Source organism: Solanum stenotomum, chromosome 2 (genome assembly GCF_019186545.1).
Source record: "Solanum stenotomum isolate F172 chromosome 2, ASM1918654v1, whole genome shotgun sequence".
NCBI classification, from domain to species: Eukaryota; Viridiplantae; Streptophyta; class Magnoliopsida; order Solanales; family Solanaceae; genus Solanum; species Solanum stenotomum.
Genome location: NC_064283.1, coordinates 27,276,200 through 27,289,812, shown reverse-complemented (window position 1 = coordinate 27,289,812; position 13,613 = coordinate 27,276,200). Strand labels below are relative to the sequence as shown.

Sequence of the window (13,613 nt, the reverse complement as noted above, 5' to 3'; positions counted from 1 at the left end):
GCCCCAAGCGAACCCTAGGCCTGGCTTACAAACTCAGCGAAAGACTTAACTCATCACATAAACATTTATGAAGAAACTAGAATGTTATAAAGGAACATTCAACTGGCAATTTAGAAAAACTCATGTCTTTAACATAAGAAATGAAAAGTAAAGACAACTGAAATAACTAACTGACTGTCTGTCTATGAAACCTCTAAAATAACTGAGATGGATATTGGGACAAACCCCACAACATCCTAATGAACTAAACTAGAAAGCAGTGAAAATAGATCCTCCGGAATGCAAGGAGACTCACCGACTGACTCTGAACTGCTCATTGGATCAACGGTGCGCTAAAATTCTGATCCTAATTACATGAGTCTGCATCATAAGATGATGCAGACCAACTGGCATCAGTACATTGAATGTACGAGTATGCAAGTTGGAATGCTAAAACAACATAGGCTTGAAAAGGAATCTGAAAGAAACTGAAGAACTTACCTAGCTCAACTCAACTCAACATAACTGAACTTATTTCAACATAAAGCAATTTAAAATAAGTGTAATATAAAGAAACGTTGTTGAAAAACATATGTCAACTCTGTGTGTATGCAAAGATCCATATAACTCGGAGATGTATGTAAAAATACAATAAACTGATGTATATAAAAATACAATAACTTATGTGGGAGTTTCTCAAACCGACAACCATTGCATAAGATCTATAATGATGATACAGCGATCTACCTCACGTTGCCAGCGCATCCTATATCCGGCCAAAGGTATAGGACCTGAACTTCCTAATGGATCCACTAGTCTATTTCGAAAAGGATTCATCTAAAAAGTATGACCCTTTTCTACCCATGGTGGCTACATGGTTTTATGATGACGTAAGTTATCTGAACTCATTCTCATCCCCAATTCGGTGCTCAATACTACTCCCAAAATATACTAGCTCTTATGTTTTAAAAAAACATACTTCTTTTGTGATTTGAGATTAGTGCTCAAAAACATAGCTCAAAGGCTATCTTGGAAATCTCAGTTTCCCTGCTTGCTTCATTTAGAAATATATTACTCATTTTGAAAACTAGCCCGAAGGACCTTTGGAAATCTCAGTTTTCGCTCTTATTTAAATGTGTAAAACATTTTAAATCTCTTTGGGAAATACTTAGTCCCCATATGTTTCTTCAAAGAAAAGGACTTCAACATTACTATTTACTGAACTCAAAACTTAAGTCTTAAAACAAAGTTGAAACGTTTGTAAAAGACTTATGAAAACTTGAAATGAACTTCTCTTACTTGACTCTTGACTTCTCTTGACTTTGATCTTAACTGCTCTTGACTTGACTCTTAACTGATCCTTGAATTGAATTATGGATTCAAGGATTAAGATTTGTGATTGGAAAAGATCTTATGCTGTTTAGGAATGATTTTAGATAGCTAAACATGAAAAAAACCAAAACTCAAGATTTGAAGGTGGGTCCACGACGAGAAGGCATAATTACATTTTGGTTCTGAAAATGTCTTTTGAGGTAGAACACCTCGTGTCAGCTCTGCGATGCGAAGCTGAAATGTTCAAATCAGGGCACTAGGCGCGCGACGCACGGCCACCACTTTATTTCGTCCGACGAAATTTCTTCTTCTTTTTCCAACCCCAAAATCACCCAAACTCGGTTCACTTTCCATATTACTTTTAGATATAGATACCCAGTAAATGTACCTAAGAACCTAACTCGAAACGACCCTATAATGCGACGTATCAAACTCAGAAACTTCCCAACTCAATCAAATTCAAGAACAATATATGAATTCAAGAATTGGTATCAAGATAATCAATATTCATATGCTTTTAGGAAGAATCCAAACTGAAATAAATATGTTTGGCACATGGGAGAATGATCCCAACATTATGAGAGCCTCACATACCTGATAGAAGCAAATCATTGGCGAAACACCAACTTCGTTGATCGATCTTGATGAATTTGCCCTTTTCTCCTTCTTTTTTTCCCTTCTCCTTTCTCCTTAGCCCTAGCGTGAAATCCCAAATTCTAAAACTGACTAAAATCTAATTTGACCCATATTAAACTCCTAAAAATGGATCAAAATAATAGGGCAAATGAAAAGACTAAAATACCCCTTAAAATTCCGGATTGGACATTTCCTTCATCCAACAGCCCAACTTCCAAAGGGAATAACTCACTCATACGAACTCGGAATCGCGCAAACTTGGCGGCGTTGGAAAGATCGTTCCAAGATATTTCCAACCATATCTGGACATACACCTAAATCATCCTGATATAGGAGTTATGGCCGATTGAATTTGACCAAAAACTAAATTTTAACTTACTTGCAATTTTCCAGATTTCCTTATACTTTCCTAAATAACTATTTCCAGATTTGAAACTTCCTTCTAGTTCTTTCTAATTGCGAGATGTTACAATATCTCCCCCTTGGAACATTCGTCCTCGAATGAGATTTACTCTTACTAGTCTAAGGGTAATAACATCAAGTTCAACACCCATCAAGCAAATACAAACAAACAACATTCTTACTCATAATTTAGATAGTACTAAGAAGAAAATTAGTACTTTGGTCAGCATTTTCTCCTGTTTCAAAGAGATGTGGATATCTCTTCTTCATATTCTCTTCAGCTTCCCAAGTAGCTTCTTCAATAAATTGGTTCCTCCAAAGGACCTTGACTGATGCTACTTTCTTAGTCATCAACTTGCGAACTTGGCGATCTAGAATCTGAACAGGAATCTCCTCATAAAATAAGCTATCCTTGATCCCAATATTTTTAGTTGGTATGATCAATGAAGGATTATCGATGCATTTCTTCAACATAAAGATGTGAAATACAGGATGAACCGCTGCCAACTCTTGTGGTAGCTCTAACTCATAAGCTACATTGCCAATCCTTTTGGATATTCGATAAGCTTCCCCTTCTTACCAAACCTCATAACACCCTTCATAGGTGAAACTTTCAAATATACCCAATCATCTACTTCGAACTCTAACACCCTTCTCCTAACATCAGTGTAGGATTTTTAACGACTCAGTGCCATTTTCAACCCTTCTTGAATCACTTTCACCTTCTCCATAGCTTGGTGAACTAAATCTGGTCCTATCAACCCTGCTTCACAAACTTCAAACCATCCAATAGGAGATCTGCATCTTCTCTCATAAAGAGCTTCATAAGCAACAATTTGGATGCTAGAGTGGTAACTGTTGTTGTAAGAAAACTCAATGAGAGGTAGGTGATCATCCGAAACCCCTTTAAAATCAATCACACAAGCCCTCAACATATCTTCTAAAGTCTGAATAGTGCGCTCTGCTTTCCCATCTGTCTGAGGATGGAAGTGTAATACCCCGGAAATTCTATGACTTAAGTTAGAACCTCACCTTATGAATAATGAATTAAAAACAATTAAAATGATGTTTCAAAACCTAAATTAATGCAATTGACTTGGTTTGGAAGAGTAAAAGTCTAAACGTCAAGAAACGACCACGACGTCAGAAAACTAGAGAAAAATGTGTTGTAGTGTGTCCTTAGGTTTTTTAACAGGTTTGGGAGTGTTGTATGATGGTATAATCTTATAAAAAGGTTTAAATTAGGTAAGTATATGTTCATAGGGTCAAAACATCTGGGTACGACCCCCCAAGGACCCCCTAGGGGTCCTTAAGGAGGACCCAAACATGGACCCAAAAGCTGTCAAAACTGCAGCAAACGACGAGACCAAGACTCACGGCCCGTAGACTAGTCGACGGACCGTAAGTCATGGCCGTGAGCCCATACTTAGTTGTGGGATACTTGACCCCCCCAAAAGGGAGCCTCAGTACCAAACGACGGATGACTAGCACGGTCCGTAACTCCACCTACGGTCCGTAGGTGGAGGGTTATAATTCCTGGCAATTTTTAAGTTTTTAGGTTTTAGTTTAGGGGTCTTAGTTTTAGTTAGTTATTTAATTAAGGGTTAATATGAGTGGTTAGTTAACTAATTACCATTCTAAACCTAACTATAAGACCCCTAACCCTAAGACTTTAACTCACACAACTAAACTCACAAGTCAAACTCATTCTTTCTCAAAAACTCTATCAACTAAGAACCCCATTGCAAAAGAAGACCAAGGTTCATCTAGAGCAGCAAGGTTTCAATTTTTCCCCATCAGTTCTCAAGGAATTAACTAAGGTATGGTTGCTTATCACTCTTGGGATTCCTTTCCCCAAGAGGCCCCTTACAGATGAATTTCAAAATCTCCAATTTCTAGGATCTCAATCCAAAAATGTGGGTCTTCTTTCTAAAGTGAAATTGATGTTATAAACTGACTTTGATTGATGTTATATGAATAATTATGAATGAATTTATGTTGTATTTGTGGTTCCTTGAAGAATTCCCCATGAGACCCATGTTTCTCCTTCTTTTCCTAATTCTAACCCAAGTTTGTCTTGGATATTGATGGAACGTGATGTTATATAATTCATGTTTGTATGATGATTCTACCCTAGGTTATATATAATTTCTATGAAATTAGGGTTGAGTCTTTGAATGAAGCCTTGAAGGCTATGAAGGGAATATGTCAATTGATTATAGCGATGTTGATGATGTTATTACTTCATGAATTAGCTTGTATTATGTATTGGTTATGAATTGTTGGTAATTGAAGTATGAATGCCCCAAATAGGGCAAGAAGGTATGAAGGTTAGTTCTCCTTTGAACTCAAGTATGAAAGGTGAATTACTTATATTGTAATGATGCTATACCTAATGTGTTGTTGTGGTGTTGATGACCTAGTTTCCTCATCCTTAACCCCTCTACACTTGAATTAGCTATGAAGCATGTATGTATGTGATGGTATGATTTCTATATGATTGAAAGGTAGTTATCATGATTATAGTGTAATGTAAAGTGAAAGGTTTACTTACTTGCTAGTGTTTCTAAGTGAAAGGATTGCTCTCGCTTATGAACACCTATAAGCTATTATGATAAGATGTTTACATAAGAGTCTAGTAAAGGCTAATGTGAACTTATGTGATGACTAAAGATGATTACAACAGGGAATTAGATGCTTAGCACCGAAAGGGCATGTAAATGAGATGGGGGTCTCACGTTTAGTAAGTTCGGCTCCCCACATGGGTTTCCTCACGTTTAACAAGTTCGGATTACCTACGGTATGTGTTGTCTCATGAGATGGAAATCACCCACATTTAGTAAGTTAGGATTTCTAGGAGAAATCTCCTTGACCCTTAACTATGTGCCCACATAGGACTTTAGCTTAGTGGATCCACCTATATAGCTATGTACGAATGGTTACACCTTAGGAAAGTGTTAACCCTCTCTTTTCGGTATGGGAGTAGTACACCGGATTCCATGTAACTTTCATGGTCTATGTCGGTTATGGCAATATCTCCCTAATGTAAAACTAAATGAAGGTATGAAAGATGTGAACTCTTACTAGGGCTTTCTTAAGGGTTTCTACATTGTGTGAGGGAGGGTATGGGACTTCTGTTGGGATCCTAAGAGATGGTTGTAGTAGTGTTCACTTATGATTGTGATGAAGTATGATCTTATGTATGTATGCATGAAGTAGGTTGCTTAATGTGATACTTGGCTTTGAATAGGGTTATGGGATTATATTCCTTGCATTGCACTAGTATTACTTGGGTTGTCTACGTGTTGGGATGATATTATGTTGGTTTGTACTGTGATTCTTACTTTGTGTGCATATTGGATTTACTTGGTAAAAAATGTTTTTTGACTAAAATGACCCTTTACGCATGTTTCAATGGTTTTTATGCATAGTAGCCATACTTAGTACATGTGTGGTACTAACCCATTTTGTCTCCTTTTTCCCCAAACATTTAGGTTCGGGCCGTTGAGGATTCAAGCTTACTTCTCAAGGCACTTAGAGTTGCTTCCCCAAGTTGGTGAGTCCTCAAATCCGAGGACAAGACCCTATGATCTAGCTTCTATGTTTAGTTTTTTACTTATGTTGAAAGACAATGTTGTACTTTCCTATTACTAGACTTCTTATTGATTTAAGGGCTAAGTCCCATTTTCGATACTTCTATGTCTAGATGGTACATTGTGACAAAGTTAGATTCTATTTTCATATATGAAGTGAAGTTGAACTTCCAAAGTAAAAGTTTTAAATTTTTCGTGTTTTTATTCTATGATGCATGCTATGGTGAATGCTAAGGGCTTGTATAAGACCTCTTAGAGGTCGAATACACCAGTAACGACTAGGGGGTGCACTCGGGTCGTTACAAACTTGGTATCAAAGCATAAGGTTTAGAATAATGTAGGATCCATGTCACAAGATACCACGTCGAGTAGAGTCTTGTTCATGGGTGTGAAGCGCGCCACACTTATGAATGGGAGGCTACGAGATGCTTAGGAACTTACGCTCTTTTATTACTCCCTAGTCATACCTAAAAGTCTTAACTCTATCTAGTCCTTCTCTTCTAATCTTTTTCTTGTGCTTATAGGCAATGAATACAAGAAGGAACAATGCAAGGAGGGCCGGTGAGGAGAATGTGAATGAGGCGGTTTCCCTTCAAGCTCCTCAAAACCCTCAAGTTCCTATTGAAGAAGGGGTTATGTCTAATGTTGAGATAAGGTCGGCTATTCATAATTTGACTCAAGTGTTGGCCACTCAAGTTGCTAGGGATGCTAGGGTACAAGTGAACCCCAATGCTAGCACTACCTCTTCTAGGATAAGGGATTTCACAAGGATGAATCCCCCTACTTTCTTTGGCTCCAAGGTGGAAGAAGATCCACAAGGATTCATTGACGAAGTGTTTAAAGTTCTAGAGGCTATGGGTGTGTCTTCTCAAGAAAAGGCGGAGTTAGCCGCCTATCAACTCAAAGATGTGGCACAACTGTGGTATGAACAATGGAAGGAGGGGAGACCTATTAGAGAGGGTCTGATAAGTTGGGCTACATTCAAGATGGCTTTTCTTGATAGGTTTTTCCCCTTGGAACTAAGGGAGAGGAAAATGCAAGAATCCATCAACCTTCATCAAGGGGGTATGAGTGTGAAGGAGTATGGCCTCAAGTTCACTCAATTGTCCAAGCATGCTCCTACTTTGGTGTCGAACTCTAGAGCTACAATGAACAAATTTGTTATGGGAGTATCCGATCTTGTGGTAAATGAATGTAGGTTGGCTATACTAATCCCAAGCATGGACATTTCTCGTCTTATGGTTCATGCCGAATAAATTGAGGAGCAAAAGCTTAACAAAGTTGGTAGAGAATTGAAGAGGTCAAGGGCCAATGATGGAAATGCTTCTAAGGTTAGGTTTGAAATCCAAGATAAACCAAAGTTCAAAAGGAGGTTTTTCAACCAAGGTCCTCCTAACACTCCAAGGGTCAACATAGGTAAAGTGTCTACCCCCAAGCCTCAAGAAACAAAAGGTGGTGGTCCTTATGTTAAGAAGCCTATTTGTACAAAGTGTGGCCGAAAACATGAAGGCAAGTGCCTAGTTGGCACGAGAAATTGCTATGGTTCTGATAAGAGCGGCCACATGAGGAGGGACTGCCCTATGCTAAAGGCTCAAGGAAGGGAAAATGCTCAAGCACAAGCGAGTGGCCCAAATCCCGATTCTCTTAAGAAAAATCACTTCTATGCTCTCCAATCCCGAGGTGACCAAAAGAGTTCTCCAGATGTTGTGACCGATATGTTACAAGTATTTACAATTAATGTTTATGCATTATTGGATCCCGGTGCCACTTTGTCTTTTGTAACCCCTTTGGTGGCTATGAAGTTTGATATGCTTCCCGATGTCTTAAAAGAACCCTTTTCGGTTTCCACCCCAGTGGGTGATTCCATAATTGCTAAAAGAGTGTATTGGGGTTGTCCCATATCATTGCCCAATAGATTCAGTTTGGTTGATTTAGTGGAACTTGATATGTTGGACTTTGATGTTATATTGGGGATGGATTGGCATCATGATTGTTTTGCGTCCATAGATTGTAGAACTCGAATTGTGAAGTTTCAATTTCCTAATGAACCTATTTTAGAATGGAAGGGAAGAAATTCCGTCCCTAGGGGAAGGATCATTTCATGTCTAAAAGCTTATAAGTTGATTTCTAAGGGTTGTCTTTATCACATTGTGAGGGTCAAGGATCTTGAGTCCGAGATTCCTCCTTTGGAGTCGGTCCCCGTAGTGAAAGATTTTCTGGAAGTCTTTCCCGATGATTTACCCGAGATTTCTCCCGAACGGGAAATAGATTTCGGCATAAATTTATTGCCAGATACACAAGCCATTTTAATCCCTCCTTACCAGATGGCCCCAGCGAAGTTGAAGGAATTAAAAACTCAAATCAAGGATTTGTGGGATAAGGGTTTCATCCAACCTAGTATATCTCCTTGGGGTGCACCAGTGTTATTTGTGAAGAAGAAGGATGGATCTCTTCGTATGTGTATTGATTACCGACAATTAAATAAGGTGACCATTAAGAACAAGTATCCACTCCTTAGGATTGATGACTTATTTGATCAACTTCAAGGAGCGAGTTACTTTTCAAAAAATGATTTGAGGTCGAGTTATCACCAACTTAGGGTGATAGGTGTTGATGTTCCGAAAATAGCCTTCTGAACAAGATACGGCCATTTTGAGTTCTTAGTGATGTCCTTTGGTCTTACAAATGCCCCGGCGGCTTTCATGGACCTTATGAACCATATGTTTAGAAATTTTCTAGACTCATTTGTTATTGTCTTTATCGATGACATCTTTATACACCCAAAAAATGAGGATGATCACATGAATCATTTGAGGATAGTACTGCAAGTAGTCAAAGATCACCAACTCTATGCTAAGTTTAGCAAGTGCGAGTTTTGGCTAAGATTGGTTGCTTTCCTTGGTCACATTGTTTCTAGTGAGGGTATAGAAGTTGATCCAAAGAAAACTGATGCGGTCAAAAGTTGGCCTAGACCTTTGAGTCCTTCCGACATCAGAAGCTTTTTAGGTTTGGCTGGTTACTACCGAAGATTTGTTGAGGGATTTTCATCTATTGCATCTCCATTAACGGCCTTAACTCAAAAGAAGTCCAAGTTTGAATAGTCGAAATCTTGTGAAAGGAGCTTCCAATTGTTAAAAGATAAGCTCACCTCCGCTCCGGTTCTAACCTTACCGAAGGTCACCGAAGGGTTTGTAGTATATTGTGACGCTTCCCGAGTGGGTTTGAGTTGTGTCCTCATGCAGCATGGTAAGGTTATAGCTTATGCCTCGAGACAACTCAAGATGCATGAGAAAAATTATCCAACTCATGACCTTAAGCTAGCGGCCGTAGTCTTTGCCTTAAAGATTTGGAGACACTATCTCTATGGGGTACATGTGGATGTGTTTACCGACCACAAGAGCCTTCAATATGTTTTTACCCAAAAAGAATTGAATCTCCGACAAAGGAGGTGGTTGGAACTCTTGAAAGATTACGATATGAGTGTCCTTTACTACCCCGGGAAAGCAAATATAGTTGCGGATGCTTTGAGTCGTGTATCTATGGGTAGTGTGTCTCATGTGGAAGAAGAGAAAAGGGAGTTAGCCCGTGATGTACATAGGCTAGCCCGATTGGGTGTCCGACTTGAAGATTCCCCAAAAGGAGGTGTCATGGTCCGTTATAATTCCGAGTCATCCGTTATTGTTGATGTGAAGTCTAAGCAACATCTTGACCCTATTTTGATGGAACTAAAAGAGTCGGTTCTCAATAAAACAATAAAAACTTTCTCTCAAGGAGAAGATGGGGTGCTTAGGCACCAAGGGAGGTTATGTGTGCCGGATGTGGATGGCCTAAGAGAGACAATCTTAGAGGAGGCCCATGGGTCCCGATACTCCATCCATCCAGGAGCCACCAAGATCTATCGCGAATTACGTGAGATTTATTGGTGGAAGAGGATGAAAAGAGACATAGCAAAATTTGTGGCTAGGTGCTCAAATTGCCAACAAGTCAAAGCCGAGCACCAAGGACTGGGAGGTCTAACTCAAGATATCGATATCCCCACTTGGAAGTGGGAAGAGGTCAATATGGACTTTGTGGTAGGTTTGCCTCGAACTCGTAGGCAACATGACTACATTTGGGTCATTGTGGATATATTTACTAAATAAGCTCATTTTCTTCCCGTCAAGGTTTCTTATTCGGCAGAAGACTATTCTAAGTTGTACATTTAAGAGATTGTGAAGTTGCATGGAGCCCCATTGTCGATTATTTCGGACAGAGGTGCCCAATTTACTTCCCATTTTTGGAGGTCTTTCCAAAGTAGGTTTGATACTCAAGTGAAGCTTAGTACCGCATTTCACCCTCAAACGGATGGTCAAGTGGAACGCACCATCCAAAACCTAGAGGACATGTTGAGGGCGTGTGTCATTGACTTCAAAGGTAATTGGGATAACCACCTACCTTTGATAGAATTTTCCTACAACAATAGCTACCACTCAAGTATTGCTATGGCACCCTTTGAAGCACTTTATGGTAGAAGGTGTCGATCTCTGGTTGGGTGGTTTGAAGTGGGTGAATTTGCTCTTCTAGGTCCCGAGGTAGTCTATGAGGCCACAGAGAAAGTTTGACTTATAAGAGATAGGTTGAAAACGGCTCATAGTCGGCAAAAGTCTTATGCCTATTATAGAAAGAGAGATCTTGAATTTGAAGTAGGTGATTGGGTCTACTTGAAGATCTCACCCATGAAAGGGGTGCTCAAGTTTGGTAAGAAGGGGAAACTTAGCCCCCGGTATGTTGGGCCTTATTGATGTGAGGCTAAAAATACATATTTTTAATCATTATTTACTCACATTAATTATTTATATTTGTCCTTTTTGAACATTAATTTGATGGATTATGCTAAATTAGGTATTTTATTTGTAGGATTAAATTGGTGGAAAATTGGAGAAGTTTGAAGCTTAAACGAATTAAAGATGGAAGGTTGAAGAAGGAAATCAAGCAGACAGCTTAATGGAAATAAGTTAATATAATATTAATATAATTTATTTGCAAATAAGGAAAGAAGAACTTACCTGCTGGTCCAAGTGTCAGGCAGTAACGTCAAAAGAAGTTACATGCACAAAATTGGAAGCTACACGCGGAGAAAAAGGAATCCAATTCCTTTTGGTTTTGGATTCCTAATTTAATTTGGACTCAATTATTTTATTTAGGGTTTCCTACATCTATAAATAGTGCATCGAAATAATTATTTGAGGGAAGCCAAGAACCAAGATACAATACACAATATAAATTTTCTTCTAGCTTAGGAACTTTGGAAGAGCCGCCGTGGAGGCCGGAGAATTGTGGTTTATTCTTTCTTCTCCTTTATTATTTATTTGTATTCGTGATTAATAAAAGATAGTTTAGCTATTGTTCTTAACTTTTTATGATTAACACAAGCATATTTATTTTAATAAATTTTGATCGTGTTTTTGAGATAATGAGTAGCTAACTTTCATAACTAGGATTGTGGGAACCATGAGCGATTAACAAAGTATGAATAGTAAATAAGCAATTCTTGACTAGTATTTTGCATGCATTGATAATTCTTTCGTTTAGAAGTCTTTTTAACGGTGGCCAACGTTAGAACTCGCCTTGTTACTACTTGCCGGACCAAGGAGGTAATTAACAAGAAAAGAATTATCAACATAGATTCAGTGTGATATTATCTAATAGGCTAGTGTCGATTGGTGCGAAGTAATAACTAAGTCAAACATCGATTATGATGTCTAATATGAAGTAAAGGTAAGGGTTAGTAAATTATACACACGTAGCCGGACCAAGGTGCGGGGTGAAATTCTCTAGATGCCGGACCAAGGATTTAGAGATACCTAACTTATCACTTTGCATGTAATACACTAGAAAAGGATTACTATTATTAGGATTACTGTGTTATGAGCTTATGAGGAACACATTCCTATTTACTTTTCATAATCTGAATATAAATAAATACTTAGTTCAAAGCTATCTTTTTATTATTTTTATTTTATTTTATTTCAATTTAAATCCCCCATTTTTATAACGACTATCGAGTTAAATATTTACTATTGACAATATTCTTCCATATTCTCTGTGGGATCGACCCCGACTCATAGTTGGGTAAATATATTGCATACGATCGTTTATATTTCTTTTCAAGAAGTGTATTTGAACGTTATAAAAAATGGCGCCGCTGCCGGGGAATGTGGCTTAGAAATTTTTTTTAGTATTTATTTTGACTTGTAATTTTTTTTCTTAGGATTAGTTTTAAATTTATTTTTTATTTTTTATTTTTTTATTATTATCATACATCTTTTACTCTTCTTGAGATGTCATCTGAAAAAGTATGTAGTGATAATTGTTCTTGCAATTTTTGCCCTTGTGATATTATTGATTCTTTTAAGGTAATTTTTTCTCAACTAGATAAGTTGTATGGGGACTTGGAAGATTTGTTAATACTTTGCTATAAATCAATATGTAAGCGCAATAGTGAATATGCCTTTGAATTTGATCTCTATTATTTAGATATTGAGTTGAGTGAAAAGATTAAATCATATGACACCCAACAATTTAGTAATAATATGTGTGAGAAAGAAAAATTACTTATAAGTCAACTTGAAGAACTAAAAGTTGAGGGCCAATTGCTTGATCATACTTTTATTGATGTTATCATTGTTGAGAAGAGTGCACTAGAATTATGTAATGAAGTAGATAATATTATTTTTAAAAACTCTAGTATGTGTAAATATGAGGGTGTAAATAATAATACAATTCATAAGTTAGGGCGCACTAGACCTCATTCCAATCATTTTTCCACATTATGTTTAGATGATGAGAAATTAATCGAGCCATCTGAGCCTATAGAAGAATGTATGGAGGAGGAAAATTGTGTCTATATTCTTGAATTTATTGTTCCAATAGGAGAATTACATTCCTCACTTAGGATCCAAGAAGTGTATAATGCGATATCTATTGCTTGAGACCTTTATTTTTGTACCACCACCCCTTGAGCGTAATAGAAAAATTGATGTAAAATTAGGGGTGCAATTCATATCTTCAAAGTGGAAGGAAAAATAGTAAAATTGATGGTGTCGTGCCGCGACGTTAAATTAAGCGCTTATTGTGAGGCAACCCAATTATTAGTGTAACTTCTTATTTTATTTTATTTTTATTTTATTAGTATCATTTTATTTTTCTTTTCTTGTTTTTTTGCAGATTAGGGGAAGTTTGAGTATCCAAAAAAAAAAAAGAGGGAGCATGTTTGAGCTTAAGTGTGGGGTGACGACCCTTGATGAAAATTAAGAGAACATGCTACTAGCTAGGCCTAAAGGTCTCAGGGAGTTTTCCTGACCCTTGTTTTAAATTTTATCTAATGCTTTGGGGACATAGCATCTTTTTAAGTGTGGGGTGGAGGAATGAATTCCTAGTTTTTATCATTTTATTGAGTCTTTTCTTTTTTAGGATGGGTTCCTTGGCTTTTGTTTTCGGTTCTTTTCCTGAGGATAGTCCCTTTGAACCGAGTGTTTTTTACTTTTTTTAGGAATAAATTTTATTTTTAAATTTTATTTTATTTTATTTTATTGGAGAGAAAAGAAAAGTCCCTTTTGAGTTATGTGATACTTACTATTTGGGCCTAATTTTTGAGTAGTACTTTCTTGTGAATGCTTGATTAAAAAAAAA

The 13,613-nt window shown here is 37.5% G+C and overlaps 1 pseudogene; it reads right to left on the bottom strand.

Moving 5' to 3' along the window:
* LOC125855865 (6,7,8-trihydroxycoumarin synthase-like) overlaps positions 1–13,613 on the bottom strand; it is a 62,956-nt pseudogene that overhangs the window by 824 nt on the left and 48,519 nt on the right.